The sequence below is a fragment of the Leptodactylus fuscus genome, chromosome 9 (genome assembly GCF_031893055.1).
Source record: "Leptodactylus fuscus isolate aLepFus1 chromosome 9, aLepFus1.hap2, whole genome shotgun sequence".
Taxonomy (NCBI): domain Eukaryota; kingdom Metazoa; phylum Chordata; class Amphibia; order Anura; family Leptodactylidae; genus Leptodactylus; species Leptodactylus fuscus.
In genome coordinates this window covers 24,027,386-24,044,921 of record NC_134273.1, presented here as the reverse complement: position 1 = coordinate 24,044,921, position 17,536 = coordinate 24,027,386, and the positions used below count along the sequence as shown (strand labels likewise).

The following is a 17,536-nucleotide window of genomic DNA, read 5'->3' as shown; positions in this document are numbered from 1 at the left end:
CTGAGAAGTGGCACAGGGATCTGTCATGAGAACCGCAGCTGCCAAAAACTACCCCGGTCTTGGCCGGCCACTTATCTTTCAACTTTTCTTGACTTCTATAAACAAAGCCGGGCAGCCTCGGAGCAGAACACATGTCCTAGGAGTCTGTGACTAACCAGAGTAAACTCCAGCCAGCACTTGTATTGGCGCGCGGCCACCATGAAACTACTAAAACAACATCGCTACTGACATAGTCTATTTTAATGGAAATAAGCGCTACTACACATGTCACCAACCTGAGAGGAGGGCATCGCCCACATCACCGGCCGTGGCCACAGGGTTCCTTTCACAAATTTGGTTGATACGGTTTACATGTGGTTATGGAGCAGGGCATTTTTTTTTTTTTTACTTCCTATATGGGGTATTTCTTGGACATGCCATTTTCGACCTCACTTCAGGAACATCAAAAATGTAGTGAATTTTTTGATTTTTTTTTAGTAGATGCAAAATGCATAATAAATCTCCCTATGTCTGAGCATGAACATGGACCCTGGACATGCAAGTCATGTACCGAATGATAAGTCAGTAACTGGTCATACACGGGAGGGAACAAGCTCACAACGTACATGTATTCACATCTACAGGAGCAGCACGGGCCCAACACCACACTGTAGGTACTCGGCCTTACAGGATCTGCCCAAACCTGTTCCCCATATGAGGAAAGAGGATCATAGGGCAGTGCCACAACGGGAGAAGGGGGAGAGCCAAATGCCCAAGCAAAGTCACATGTGGACCTGTCATATCTCCCAACATGTCCGTTTTAGTAAATAATGGCGTGTCGGGGCCAGTTTGGGGTGAGTCAGGGGAAAACAAAAAAAAGTTACGCTTGGTTCACATCTGCGCTTGCCACTCCATACAATGCAAGCAGCACTTTTCGCCCTTTTAGAGCGGCAACCGAATGGAAACCACGTGGACCCTATTATAGTCTATGGGGTCTGCAGGTTTCTTAAGGTAACCTTTTTTTAATGCAGATTAGGTTTCCGTTCAGGCAGAGGCCCCAAAAGGAAACCCATACACATTTACTTTCATAGGAATTAGTCATTAGTTTTTCAACATGGATCAGGGTGGTGGCGCACATTTGGTACATGAAAGGGCCTTGAGCAAAACGTGCGCCTCCATATCAACCCTCTATGCCAGAACATTGGCTTAAAGGGAATAATGAACCCCCCTCACCGAAATCAATGTGTTCTAAAAACGGCACATTCGTGCTAGAACTCCTAAAAAAAAAATTGACAACCGGGTGTTACCAGATGGTGTTGTGTCCGCGCAGACTTCCTTTGGCAAGGGGAATAGTAAAACCCAGGTGGTATTTTATTTCTCCATTTCTAGGAGGAATAACAGAGGAACAGCACATGCAGAATAACAAGGACTTACTATAAGAGACATCTTTCGGTACCTTCTAAAATGAGTTCCTAGTTTTCCTTTTGTGACGCATGTTGGCGGAGTCAGAGCGCTCCCTGCGGCTTCAGGATCAGGAGTTTCGCTGTGTAACTAGTAGATGACAAGATTACTCTCCGCTTACTTGGGGGTAAGAGCAATCTGCACAGCAAGACTCCGCTAATCTGCAGAGCCGGCCTCGCCTGCAGGACCTAACAAAACGCTGTACCCCGAGGCCTGCCATAATACCGACGTAATGAAAGGGCAGCGCTACGGACGGGGATGCAATTGTCATCATGGAAACATCTAACACAAGTATCAAAGTAATAAATTCATTAACCAGTCCCGTTATGTCAGTGTCACAAAAAGATTTCATACACAGATACAATGTCCCTGATCATATACCGCAGAGTCCGGCGACACAAACTTCCATCGGGGTATTATTTTACCAAAAAGTTCCATTTGTACCAAGGCGTCTAGTAGTAATGTGAATATAGCTTCATACTGTAGTGGGGGGATTGCTAGGTTCCCCCATAGTCACTATGCATCACACATTTAGTGCAGATGTCCCATTATCACCCCTGTGAGAACCCTTCCTAAAAAGCAAGAGAAAACATTGACAATTACGTTACGTAGAGCAGATGGAAGTGCTCAGGTGTAATAACAGGATGGTGCAATGCCTTTAAGGCGTTCTCCAGGACTGAACTACGGCTGACCTACTCTTAGGTGGAGGTCTGACACCTCGGACCCTAAACGATCAGCTGTTTGAAGGTGTGTACAGTTCATTGAATACCAAGCCGTACATTACATAGGGCTAGTGCTTGGGATTGCGGCTCAGACCCATTCACTCAAATTGTGACATCACCACAGAAAAGAGACACGAGCACACAATCCCTCCAAACACTTGGGGTCCCTAGTGTCAGACCCCCACTGATCACATATCAATAACCTATCCTAGGGATCGATCGCCCAATTCATTAGAAAACAAAAACAAACCTTGGTGTGGCATTGGCGGCAGATACAATCCATATCACAGGTCACTTTGCTGGTCCATTGTTACCTTAGTGTGTGGATGGGCTTTCTAAAATCTCACATCTCATAATGGTAATCTAATAGGTTGTGGGTTTCCCAATTGCAAATACAGAACAATCGGGGTGGCTGTGCTCTAAAGTTGTATGCAAAATATGGCGCAGGTTCTATTCGTGTCCGTTTTTTTCAGATCGGTCTAGTCTGTCCCGTTGATAGGGTTCATGAAAAATGTCAGATGCCATGCGTGCGCCATTCACTGTGTTTTCCATGGACCCGCAAGACAACATTATAGTCGTATGCACGGGGCCTTGGGAAACTTGGGAACCTCTCTATGAGCCAGCACTGGTGGTCCTGACCTGCTCATAGACTATTAGGACCGCCATACATCAGCATGGACGTCATGTAATGCTAAAGCATCCTCCTCAAGATAGGTCACCAATATCAGATGGGTGGGGGTCTGACTCCTCATATCGGCTGACTAGTCAGCAGTGCTCCAGCCCTATAGTCCATGCTGGTTCTGGGAGTCGAACCCTCACCCATCTGATATCGATAGCCTACAATAAAGCTCACAGTATAGGCCAGTGTTGCTATTACTACTCCCATCATCTCTGCTCGATCTCTGATCCTGAGACACCCCACTCTATTCTGCAGCTCTGTTCCAGAATATAAGTAACAAACCTCACAATATCTGACCTATTGGATGCCCGACTACTGGAACTGCAGTATATTACCAAACATTAAGAGCACAAGGCTAAGGGAAGGTTCACACAGAGTTTTTTGCAGGCAGATTTGCAAGGAAGGATCGACCTGACCGCTAGAAGAAAAAAACCAAAACATTGAAGTGAATGGGAAAGTTGGAAGATTTCAATTCTGCCTGCAAAAAACCCAGCGTGAACCTTCCCTTCGGTTCCCCTCTGACATATGGAGATGCAGAAACATCCACATCCTGTAAGATAAAGTCACTCGGTCACTGTCATCGGAGAGCAAAGTTAAGATTAATAAGGAACAATTTAGCTCAAAGCTGAAAATTCTGCATTTCGGGCTCAGTGCGACGCTGGCAGGATTAAAATAATGCCGTCTAAGCCCACCGTCTATTTACCAACCTTAATCTAAGGGTCCCCGATGACTTAAGACCATCTGTGCCCATGGTATCTACTCAGGGTAAAGAGACATCTGTGAGGACAGACGGCTTCCCCAACTGGAATTTTCCTGACAAATGGTGACCTGTCAATGCACCTAAATGTAGAAAAACGCCCGGGAACAGGTGCTGCGTCCTGAAAACCTCCTCCCTCCTGATTACACCAGGCCCGAGACCCTCTGCGGCTAAATAGACCCCCCGCATGTAATTTACCCAGGGCACAGCAACTAATAGGCATCGCATTAAAGGACAAAAAGAGGCCGAGCAGAAGGACAAAGGAGATAAAGTGGCAAGAGGGCGCAAGAAAAAGGGTCAGCGTGGAGCAAGATAAGCAAAAGAGAGAACTATCAACTGCACGCAGCGCACATGACCAGACCACAGCAGATTCTGAAATAGATCAGAAACCATCAGCAGAGCCGGGACACTCCATGCCGACACCCGCACCACAGCCTTAAAAAAGGTATTGCAAAGGCTGAATTTACACACTAAGGGTTAAAAACCTGAAGACTTTAGCTGCATGAGAAGGATAAAACTTTGCAAAATCGCATCTAGTATGCTGTAATGTAGGTTTGCTGTTGACAGTATGGGGGGGTACAAAAGCCCAAAAGTTCCAAAACCGGGGTAAAAAAAAGTTGCAATTAACTGTGACATGTAAAATTATCTGTCCCTGGTGGCAATGTCACCTGTCCAATGGAAAACACTGTTATACCCTCCTAGGGCTCTATTCATACAAACGTAGAAAATGGATGAGTCTATGGGGAGAGTCACAGTTCCCTAAAAGAAAAAAATAAAACATTAAAAAAAAACTAGGTTATGTCCTATTTTTTGCCACTTTTCCTGGATTCCTAAATAGACAAGTCGCAGAGCAGCGCAAATGCAAACCAGTAAGATGGACCCGTCATAGGATTTTTATTTGATCAGTCATGTGAATAAAACCTTAGCAGCAGTGAGAGACTGACACATGCGTAAGAATTCACGACAGATCTACAGCTCCTGTTAGAGAATGTTCACACACGGCAGATTTGTTGCAGAATTTTTACGTCACTATCTTATTCATGTGAGCGGGGAGTGATCTGGTGACAGACAGGTGGACGTCTAAGTCTCATTCTAAGTACATTGGATAGCTGCAGATATTACTGCAAGAAATCTGCCACATATGAACACCTCCCTACAACCCAGGCTAGCAGAGCTCAGTATTGCAAGTCATGAGAGTAGTAGCCATCACACCTGTCACATGAGAGTAGTAGCCATCACACCTGTCACATGAGAGTAGTAGCCATCATACCTGCCCCATGAGAGTAGTAGCCATCACACCTGCCCCATGACAGTAGTAGCCATCACACCTGTCACATGAGAGTACTAGCCATCATACCTGCCCCATGAGAGTAGTAGCCATCATACCTGCCCCATGAGAGTAGTAGCCATCATACCTGCCCCATGAGAGTAGTAGCCATCATACCTAGCTCATGAGAGTAGTAGCCATCATACTTAGCTCATGAGAGTAGTAGCCATCACACCTGCCCCATGAGAGTAGTAGCCATCACACCTCACATGGGAGTAGTAGCCATCACACCTATCACATGGGAGTAGTAGCCATCACACCTAGCTCATGAGAGTAGTAGCCATCACACCTAGCTCATGAGAGTAGTAGCCATCACACCTAGCTCATGAGAGTAGTAGCCATCACACCTGCCCCATGAGAGTAGTAGCCATCACACCTGCCCCATGAGAGTAGTAGCCATCACACCTAGCTCATGAGAGTAGTAGCCATCACACCTAGCTCATGGGAGTAGTAGCCATCACACCTAGCTCATGAGAGTAGTAGCCATCACACCTAGCTCATGAGAGTAGTAGCCATCACACCTGCCCCATGAGAGTAGTAGCCATCACACCTAGCTCATGAGAGTAGTAGCCATCACACCTAGCTCATGAGAGTAGTAGCCATCACACCTAGCTCATGAGAGTAGTAGCCATCATACCTGTGACTAGAGTAGTAGCCATCACACCCAGCTCATGAGAGTAGTAGCCATCACACCTGCCCCATGAGAGTAGTAGCCATCATACCTAGCTCATGAGAGTAGTAGCCATCACACCTAGCTCATGAGAGTAGTAGCCATCATATCTGTGACATGAGAGTAGTAGTCATCACACCTGTCACATGTGACACAGAACAAAGCGATGCGGGCGGCCATCCAAAAACACACGCACACTACTGAATCTACATGGGTGTGCCCCGGCAGCTTCCAAAATCTATTTTCTCTCCCTTTTATATCTGTTCCAAAACGGATGTGAAATAGATTTATTATATAAAGCCCAGGGGTATACGGCCATCATGAAACATTGAAACAGCACATCAGCAGTGAATACAATGTACCACAAGCCAATGAGGCTGGACAGCAAGAACAAGCCATAATACAATGACAAAGGGGCAGAAGAATAGGACAATGGGGGCTTAGGGGGAAACAAATAGGCTGCAAAGTTTTCGTCTGTAGTGCATCTAGTGTGACATTACATGGCCGCTGCGGATACAGGACCTCCGACCCACATATGTATTCAGATATTTCTTGACGCACCACAATGTGGGTTATATACGACAGGCGATGGCTGTGATATAACTTTATGCACAGTCTGTATTAGACCACAAACCATAAAGGGCTTTTCCAACAACCCGGGCAGAGGAGGGGCTGCGGGGGTTCACGGAAGAAACGGGAAGTAATAAGAGTTTGCAACCCATTGGTCCTGTGTATTCGGTGTCATGGCTGTAGGATGTTACATCACCCTAGACAATACACATACCCGACAGTGGTCATCCGGGGAACCCCAAAGGTCAGAAGACCCCTTTATAGCTACCAATAATAAGTTATTCTCTTATCACCAATTGTAAACAGGTTTTTTGGGAGTCAAACACTGAACACCCATCCTTGGGATAGCTCACCTATATCAGACTGGTGAGGGGCTGACACCCAGGACCCCCACTGAGAAGCTATCTGAAGAGAAAGCTGCGCTCAGGTAAGTGCTGTGGCCTTTTCATTGCCAAGCACAGCGCAGTAGATTGTATAGTGGCTGTGCTTGGTATTGCAACTCAGACCATTCACTTGAATGGGACTGAGCTCTATACAGGCCCCATCATGTGTAAATGTGACATCACTATCCAGGGAAGCTAAAGTGGTGCCAATGGTAAATGGCTGATCAGTGGGGATTCTGGTTATCGGAACCCCTACAGATCAGATATTGATGACCTATCCTAAGCACAGGTCACAAATATATAACTCATGGAAGCTGCACCCATCCTGACATGTCTCTTCTAGTAAATACTTGTACTAGCCATAAAAGCAGCATTTTTTTTCTAGCCCCGTGTTGTAGCGATCCTCTATTATTCCTCCTAGAAATTCATGAGTAAATTGACAACTGGGCGTCACCATGTGCACTTGTGAAAGGGTTGTGTCACCTCTGATTGGACAGTGCCAGTCTAAAGTGGGGATGAGCTCCTAGCTGGTAAAATCTTATTCCTACATTTCCAGGAGGAACAATGGAGGAACAGCACGACCGATCCAAAATGGTTATCCTAGGGGAATACAAGTATTTACTAATCAGGACATTTCCAAGAGGTGACAAGAGTCCTCCTTAATTGTTAGTGTCCTGTACAGTAAAGACTGTCTTTTAAGTCATCTCCCGGCAGGGGACCACGGAGCCGGCAGACGACTTACAAGACAAGCATGGCTTTCTTATCTTGCTTTGTTATTTCATTGCTGTTTTTGGTTCCTTTTTTAGGTTTTCACACCAGCACCTTTCAAAGCTAAAATTGTGAGGGGTTTTTGGGAGGGGGGAGGGGAGTTGTGATACTACAACGCAAAGCAAACCACAAAGTTCAGTTTTCGTCGCCGCTCCAAAATGAGTCCCTTTTGGTAAAGCTTTGGATCCACCAAGTCTATGACTCTGCACACGACTATAGTCGTAGTTACCGCCTGTGAAAAAGGGATCCGAATTCCCCAAAAAACCATGCCCATATTGTATCAGTAGGTCATCCGTAAAACTTGTATGCGCTATATGAATTTAGATGCGAATGGTTTGTACCGTATCGTATTTTTCAGGTGGGCAACACCATGGGCTAAAGTTCCCCCATGCTAAGGGCCCATTGACATAGGACGCAGATTTTGAGGCCAATTCCACCCTGCTTGTATGTTCCAGTGTAGTCAATGGCAGGCAGGGATCGCAGCACCGGGCAGATCGGGGCCTAAGGTCTGTCTCAAATTCCTCTTCTTATTCTGCCCTAAATCTCATAAGGGCTGCGAATAATCTTCAGACATCTGTAAACAAATGCTTTTTGGAAATTAAGTAGTGGTCTTGGGGCAGGGGGCTCCCTTATCTCTAATCATTAAAGCCGGCCTCCCCCCACCTGACATGTCTGATAACAGGGAAGAATAGATTGTCCTCAGCCACACAGCCCATGTGCACAAGATACACTGATAAGAGTCCCTTTAAACAGGGCGAAGGATTGTGGGAGTTGTAGTCCGCTATCAGGCAGTTCTGCAGCTGTCGCTCCTGAGAAACAATCCATCTGTGGGTTCGCGCTGCCGCCCCTACAACTTGTGAGGTTTCACACTGAACAGTCGCAAACAACTGTACATACGCTAGGAAGGTTCTCTGCTCCAGGGGGCGAGTTCAGTCCTTACAGATGCTCGATTTGTATTCCCCATGAAATAACAGTTCTGTAGACCAGATTTACTAGTGTAGACAAAACGCTGCATCTTTGGCACAATATGGCGCATCTAGCTTGTGCTAAAGTTTTTTGACTTGCTAGCAAGGGGATTCTCCGAAAATATGGCGTGGCTAAAATGGGCCACCAAAATAGGGGCAAAAAACTCAGGCGCAAGCTAAGTGTAAAAATGTAGGCTAGTCAGTGATAAATCTGGCCCATATTCAGACTGTCCAACCATTAGCAAATTTGGGTTTCTGAGTTGTCTTGTTCCTCAGTTACTCCTCCAGGCAATGTCTAACTAAATAGTCAGCTGTGTATTATGTCAATCTCATGAAATGTGTGTCCCTACAATACCAGCACTGACTGGACACTATTTGGGGGGGGGGATTTACTAGTCCCTCTGTGCCAGAAAACGGGTGCAGATGTGATCAGTTATGGCAGATCTCTATCCTCAGCACTTTTTTTTGCACTTTTGTTACCCCCGAGTGCCATTTTTTACAGGCGTGAGCTGCAAAATGTCGCCTCGGCCCAACAAATCTACTACAACTCGCACCAGAAGACTGTGCCAGTGCCTGACCAGTATAGAGCAAGAGAGCGCGCCAGAATGCAGACAGATGCTGTATGGCGGCATCTGTTTACCCCAAGACTTCTATAGGGCATAGAAAAGAATGGTGTATAAGCCAGATAGCATATGTATCACGCCACACAACTTTCCCAACACCTCCATGTTGCAGTTTTAAGTTGCGCAGGGCTATCTGATATCATACAATTGATGTAACTCAGCACCAACCATATACAGTACACTATAACGTTATACCGCCACATTGTACACCATATACAGTACATTATAACATTATACCGCCACATTGTACACCATATACAGTACATTATAACATTATACCGCCACATCGTACACCCTATAGCGACTCTATAGTCATCCATACAGCCGGGGCACCCAAGAAAATGCTCAAAACTTTATAAAAACTTTCTAATATGATTGCACGCACACAACTATATCTGACTGTTCCCATATAGATATATACATAGCGCAGCATAAGCTCCTCCCACATTAGGGGGCGCTATTTTTGACAATATACTAACAATGTCCATGAGTGAGCGCAGACACATTACATAGAACAGACCCAGGTATGACCAACCATTGTTACTCCGGCCATTGTGACACTACAAGCCCTGTGTGCCCTGAAGGCCATGCTGAGAGTTGTAGTCCCACAACAGATGGGGGCAGGGTGACTTCTGACCATCTGTTGGCAGAAACTTCCATGACAGGTGGCGGGCAGGGCTGACATGCTGAGACTTGTAGTCCCTCTGCAGCCATATAGGACAGCAGCCTGCACCCACTACCAGCTCTGCCCCCTGCAATCCTGCCCAGCCCCGCACAGTGGGCAGTCAGCTGAGGACATGGCCCTACGTGTGTCACATTGTAAGCATGCATCCATGTCCCTGGTCACATCTATCAGTCACCACAGTGCGGTGGCAGCGGCCCCGGGTATCACACATCTAACAGCGGCTACTCAGCCCCCCCTGCCGTCCGGTTACCTGCACCGAGCCTCTGCCGCCTCCCCTCCCGGTGTGTACGCCGCTCCCCGGAGCTCCGGGCCGTTGTTCTCTGTCCGTTTCTCTCCTCTCTCATTCAGACGCCGGCAGAGCGCCGTGCGCGCCCCCGCCTCCCTAGGCTAGTGTTACTGATGCTGGGAGGAGGCGGGGCTTGTAGTGGCTTAGGAGGGTGTGGGCGGGTACAGGGCGGGGAGACGTGACGTGCGCGCTCCCGACAAGCACTAAAGCCTTTGCGGGGGGAGGAGCCAGAAGAGTGGAAATCTTTGTATGACTAACGACGGAGGGCGGCGCCACGCCTTCTTAGGGGGCGAGGTTAGACGAACACCTCCCGAGTGGGTGTGGTTACATTGTGTAAAGGGTGTGGTTTGAGTTTAAAACACAGTGTGATGCACGCGGGTCACAAAACACTATTAACTATTTATGTACCGGTGGGAACTGCTGCACAACAAAAGCTGCAGAGAAGCAGCAACATGGCCATGAGAGGCAGGAGCCCAACCATGGGGCCCCACAGCAGTATCGTGATGGAGACACACTGTCATGGCCATTGTAAGCAGCAAATCCAGAAACTGAAGTGTTTTATTAGTGTGTTCTCCTTTACACTCAGGGATAACAAACATGGTGATTGTACAGGGATAGTGCACACAGTGATGCCACAGTACAGGGGTAATACACACAGTGATGTCACAGTACATGGATAACACACACAGTGATGTCACAGTACAGGGATAATACACACAGTGATGTCACAGTACAGGGATAATACACACAGTGATGTCACAGTACAGGGATAATACACAGTGATGTCACAGTACAGGATAATACACACAGTGATGTCACAGTACAGGGATAACACACACAGTGATGTCACAGTACAGGGATAATACACACAGTGATGTCACAGTACAGGGATAATACACACAGTGATGTCACAGTACAGGGATAATACACACAGTGATGTCACAGTACAGGATAATACACACAGTGATGTCACAGTACAGAGATAATACACAGTGATGTCACAGTACAGGGATAATACAGTGATGTCACAGTACAGAGATAATACACACAGTGATATCACAGTAGAGAGATAATACACACAGTGATGTCACAGTACAGGGATAATACACACAGTGATGTCACAGTACAGGGATAATACACACAGTGATGTCACAGTACAGGATAATACACACAGTGATGTCACAGTACAGGATAATACACACAGTGATGTCACAGTACAGGGATAATACACACAGTGATGTCACAGTAAAGGGATAATACACACAGTGATGTCACAGTACAGAGATAATACACACAGTGATGTCACAGTACAGGATAATACACCCAGTGATGTCACAGTACAGGGATAATACACACAGTGATGTCACAGTACAGAGATAATACACACAGTGATGTCACAGTACAGGATAATACACACAGTGATGTCACAGTACAGGGATAATACACACAGTGATGTCACAGTACAGGATAATACACACAGTGATGTCACAGTACAGATATAATGAAATGCAAGAAAACTATGATGTCACATGCAGATTAAAGTAAAAAGTAATACAGCAAGAATAGAACGGGGCCACATTCACCTCTATAAAACCCCTTCAATGTTTCACATACTTTAGGGTCCGATAGCAGCTGCTCCACCCATTTTTTTTACACCTAAACACAAGCCTTGTCCCCGCATATCTGCAGATTACATGTAATATCACATCACTACTCCCTGCTATTCAGTATCACAATGACGTCAGTGCTTCGGTTTCCCCGGAGCCTCTTGTGATGGCGGCTTGTAGATATCTTTCATGTTTAGAGGGTTTTGTTCATCACTCGGCCCATTACATCATCTTCAAAGTGACTCCAAAGGTGAAGTCACCTGAACAAGCCTGGTGGGCATGAATGGATGACAGTGCACACAATGGCGGGCGGGATATTTGTGAAGTCAATAGTAAGAAATCACTTCCAGGATAATTCTTAAGATCTTGGAGTTGTCCTTGGAGATTATTGAGACTTGAACAACATGTAAGCTCACTGGTCAATTGTAAATGTATATGGAGGAGATGAATCGAGGACAGGGCAAATATTTCTGCATTTTTGACTACTGATGGGCGGATATGAAACAAAATGGACCAGAAGTCAATGATTAGTGAAGTTTTACATGAGAGTTGAAGCTCCTGGGCTCCAGTGTAAAGTCTGTAATGGGGCCCGCACCAACCATGTGCTATGTATAATACAGGTGTCTTCTTATATCGAAGAGAAGCCTTTGGGCCGCCTTAGGCCGCAGGCCCCAGGAGCAATTGCTTTTCTACAGATGAGAAGCCACAGAAATGCAGATTTTTTTTTTCCCATTGCAAAACCTACATCATGCATTGCGTTATAAGGGTACCGGCTAGCTTTGGTATAGACTTATTTTTGGGCAAATAAAGTGTGAACTGTGCTCTAGAAATGTGAAGATTGGATCATCACAAGATGTTCTAACTTGTTTCAAAATCTTGTGTAAGTGACTTTCACTCTGGCAGACTTGGCCAGTTTCGTACTTGGTTACTAGGGGTACCCGTAGCGGTCCCTGGTTGATCAAGTGATTGCAGTGTTGGATTATTGGACCAGATGATCAAAGCAGGTTGTCATGGTTAAATAATCCCTTTAAGTGCTCATCTTTAAGAGTGATACTTGCAAATTGTACAAAATCCATTCATGAATGATCCTTATGAGGATAGTACAGCCCTCCATCAGTCCAATAGAAGTGAATGGAATGGTGGTCACACATGTGCACTCAGACTTTATTCATGCAGTGTACCCAGGGATCCCTGTTCTTGTGACCGACGGGGTCCCGGTGTTCAGAATCCCCCCAACAGTCCTATATACTGTATATCATATATCAGTCATATATCTATCATGAACGTGATGTGTCGCCTTCTCGCTTTTTCCCGCATCGCTATTTTGCTGCTGTCCGTATTGTGAGGCCTTAGCCATAATGTCATTTTGAAGCCTCGTACACCCCAGTACCTGCCTGTGTCTTCTCATATTTGTCCATTACAGGTATACAGGACATGGCCACATTCTGGGGATCCCACAGCCGCCCCCCAGCCCCAGGATATATTAAATGGTGTGGATTACTAGGCCGGATAATTGTCTGTCAGACATGACTGCCCCAGATCTTTCTCTTTGTAACCTTATTTACTGAAGGACTGTAATTGAGATGTAAATGGCCGGTATTCAGACCTATACTAACAGGCAGTGCTGTTTTTGTAACCTTCCGAGCCTGGAGGCCTAATTAGAAGGAAATGTAATTATACCTAATGAAGGGCATTTATGAAGGAATGACAAGTGTGGCAGTGTCTTAAGTGTCTTATTGTGTAGCCAACAAAACCTGTCAGTGGACCTAAGAGGAGCACAGGCTGACCGCGCATGTAGGCCTCATGTACACAAACGTACTTTATACCGCAATTGCGGATAAAGGTACAGACCCATACATTTCAATGGACCCATACACACATCCGTAGTTTTTGCAGCTGCGTATCTAGGCCGAATTGAAGAGTCGCAAAACATGGAAATATTTTTTCCCATTCCAAACAATGGACATGATGCTGGAACCCTACAGACCCCATTATAATTCACTGGGTCCATTGCTGCTACCATACCTCCCAAGCGTCCCGGATTCCGCGGGACATTCACGGATTCGGTGTCTTGTCATGTAGTCCCGGTCGGCGGGAGGTATGCCCGGTTTCGATGAGTTGAATACATAGGCGAGTAAAGCAGAAGCTGTCACAGCTCAGCTCCTGTTTTACCGCTGCGCTCTGGCTAGTGGATGTGTAGGCGCAATGTGATGACGTCCTATCGCACCTACAACTCTGTGAGTGACCATGGAGAGAGTGGCGGGTGAGCGTTGGAAGGATGAGTATAAGTGTTTTTCTGTGTTAAACATTGAGGTGAAAAATAATGACAGGGCCCCCCAGAGCATTAATTGCTCGGGGGACACATGGTACCATGGCAACATATAATAGTTTATTAAAGATTAATTCATTAATAACATTAAAAGTCCCTTAAGTTAATATTTCCCCTTTTAATTTTCTGTCAGGTAATGTTTTCCCGCCTATTTTCACTCACCTCAGGTATCAGGGTTCAAGTTCAGGTCACTCACCTCAGCTGACGGGGTCTTCGAGAATGTTCTATGTGGGCGTGGCCTGGAATCAGCTGTTCGGATATCCCGTCAGCTGATTGGGTGTCTTTGATGTTTTGGCGCCAATTTTGAAAATAAAAGACCGGTAGATCAGCTGTTCGGGACATTCGCGTCAAGATCTTCAATCAAGCCCCCACCCTCCCTCCCTAGGGGAGAAAGTATTTATATATTCATCGTCATGGTGTTTATTGAAGGTGGTTAGTCGATCAGCTTATGCTGATTGGACTTTGATTTTTATTATTTATTTGGTTATTTATTAAAATTATTTATTTGGTTTTTAAATTATTTAATTATTTATTTATTTATTCATTCATTCATTCAATTATTTATTTATTTATTGATATATGGTTGAATTCTTGTTATAATGTTACCTTAATAAACACCGTGGCCAATTATTATCCACTAAAGAAATCGGTTGTGTTGTGTATTTATTTATTTATTTATTTATGTTGATTTAATATTTTTATTATGATGATGTGATAGAATAAGGAAAATTGGGGCCTATGGTACCATGAAGGTGGCCCATGAAACTGGGGGCAGATGAAGGGGGGGGAGAACGGCATGAAACTGGGGACAGAGATGGGGGAACATGAAACTGTGGGTAGAGAAGGAGAGGGGGACATGAAACTGGGGGCAGAGATGGAGCAGGGACATATGAAGGGGGGCAGATGAAGGGGGTATATGAAACTGGTGGAGAGATGGAGGGGGGACATAGAATTTACGGGTGACTGTAGCGCATTATACTGTGTGGGGGCACATGAAAAAATGAATGAGAACGGGCGGAGTCAACACAAAAGTGGGTGGGACTAAATTTGCTGCGGTGCGCTGTGCACACCGCACATTTTGTCCCTCTTTCTGTTCTTCAAAAGTTGGGAGGTATGATATAATGGATCTATCAAATGTAAAGAAAGCCTAAGCCAGATGTTTGCTCACACTCCAGTTATCATGGCATTGGCATGGGTCCAACACAATGTAAAAGAGAATGTTTTATCTGATGTGTAAGTGTGTGATCAGACAAGGCAGCAAATATTCTCACAATGGAGGAGTGATCTAGATAAAATGACTACATAAACCAGATCACACGGTGTCCTCTACGGCACCGCCGGGCGCACTTAATTCCAACAATTCTGTTGTTTGGAATGGCATAAAAGGGGAACATTGCGATGGATTGGGGGAGTGAGAACGATGTGTTGGAGGTTCACAAGAGCACGTCTAGGTATCAGTAGTTACTTTTGCTTTTTGTCCTTGACTACAGTTGCTCATTCATTGCTTGGCTTTGTGATTTGTAACTGTAATTAAAAAATGTGTAACAAAAACCCCAAAATACATGAATGCAAATCAGATAAGAGTGTGTGAGGCAGGTGTTCCTGGGAGTGCGGTGCCTCACCCCCCACATACAACCACAGGACACAGCAGATGTGCACAGCAGAAACCTTGAATTCAGGCCACAAGACTTCAAACATACACTGGAAGTTTCCATAAAATGATAGAACTAATAGAACATCAGCCATCATTGTTATAGCGGCCAAGAAGTATACACTCCGGGAAATGATAAGCTAGGGTCTAAGAATTTAAAGAGAACCTTTCACGTCCTCTGACACCGGCAGTATACATACGGCGAGATAAATGCACCCTGGTGCTGCAGATATCGCTGCAGATATTCCACCACTGTCAGAAAGGCGGACCTTACAGCTTTGTATAAATCCTCTTGTATCGGTTGAGACCCCACATGGCGGAAACCCAAGGAAAAAACACTACGTTTTACAGTCCCTGCAAAGTGGATGGGATTCTAGTGATGGCGGTTTCCCTATAGGTATAATGGAAATCAAATGTCCACATAGGCAATCTTTGTAGAATTTCTGTGAAAACCACATCAGGAAAACCCACAATTTGTTCTCGCCGCTTTTTTCCCCGCAGCGCTTTTTTGCTGCGGCCTGCCACATGGGGCCTTAGCCTAAAACAACCTTTAAGTTGGGATTTTTCTTTAAGCCAAAAATAAACTATAAGAAACTTCAAGAGTAAAATGAGACTGGAATATTGTTATCATATATGTATTACTGCAAGTGAATGAAAGCTCAGCAAGTGAATGCTGTGTAAGAGGAGAACCCTTCTAGATCTCGCTACTTGGAGCTTGGCCAAGTGAGAGGCATCTGGCCCTGCGCTCCGCTGCCCGAGAGTGCACTGAAAAGTAACTTTTACTCATCTGGATTCAGCTTTGTTATCGTCTGATTTTGGATTCCGCCATGATCGGTGAAGGGATTTATGTTTAGACGTTCTAACACAGACCAGGACTGGACAGATGATGAATAAATGTGAACAGTGTGCTATAAATAGCCAATAAAACCGGAGTATGCAAGGTGCAATGTACAATAAGGTTTCATAGAACTCTTCTTTATATCTAACTTGTGCTTTTAACCATCAGATTGAAGCCCTAAAGATCTGTACACTAAACTGACATACATCTGACAAATGACATACATCATCTCATAGGCGCTGTTGACCTAAACTTTTTTTTGGTGTTATCTTCATCCAAATCTGTTCAGCTATTCCAAAGATATAAGCCCTTTCAGTATTGATGCTAATTAGGGTATTCTAGCCAAGTGTGCGGCACACATAAATCACAGGGTTACCACCCACTTGGCTAGTAGACCCTAACTTGCATCAATACTAAAAGGCCTTATATCTTTGGAATAGCTGAATGGATTTGGATGAACAAAACAAGACCACAGAGATCGATGGACCCCATAGACTTGAATGGGGTCTGTCATATGTCCAATTTTCTAAGACTAAAACCAGCAGACATGTATGCAGGACTTTTCTGTCCACCAATTTCGGGCAGATGTTTCAATGGAATCTCCAGCAGAATATGGCGCACATGTGCACATAGCCTTATGCGACTTGTCTGCAACTTGCTGTCTTGTGACTATTTCAGATCTGGTTGTAAAAATAGTTACAGGTCACACATGACTTGGGTTGCAGGCTATGAGTGGGCAGTCATGTTCACTGGTCAGTACTGTCACCGATAACACTGAGGTTTTTTTTTGCTATTGTTGTGTTACAGTCAAGCCACAACATATCCCCACTGAGACTCACAGATACAATGTCATCATGCGACACCACAAGTGGCGCGACAAAAGTCTCTTTGTAGCCCTCGCTTTAACTCCATAAATCTCCCCTGTTGTTCTTCCTGTCATCAGTTGTATTCCACTACATCACATACACATTAGGAACTGTCAGAGTCCTCCGGCAAACCTAACAAATACCCCCAGGCCAGGTTTTTCTTTGTGATGCAAAAAACTTTTACTGACTTTCCTTAAGCCAAAGGTATTAGTGGAGCATCCGCACATTAGGTGGGATCATTGTCTTAAGAACGACACACAAGTTCACCAAAAAGTCACCACTTTTATTCTCCATGATGGACATTTGTCTTCAAGAACAGGCCCAAGGAGTGGCAGTAAGACAGTCACAAGAATGACCAAGGAAATCCACT

General features: G+C 45.2%; 1 protein-coding gene across 2 annotated transcripts in view; it reads right to left on the bottom strand.

Annotated features, from left to right (window-relative positions):
* Positions 1-9,969, bottom strand: part of RALGPS2 (Ral GEF with PH domain and SH3 binding motif 2) — a 111,993-nt gene extending 102,024 nt beyond the window's left edge. For both annotated transcript variants that reach the window (XM_075287454.1, XM_075287455.1), the window contains exon 1: positions 9,840-9,969. The gene's annotated coding sequence lies outside the window, so the exon portion shown is untranslated. The remainder of the gene's footprint in view (positions 1-9,839) is intronic.
* Positions 9,970-17,536: the final 7,567 nt, after the last annotated feature.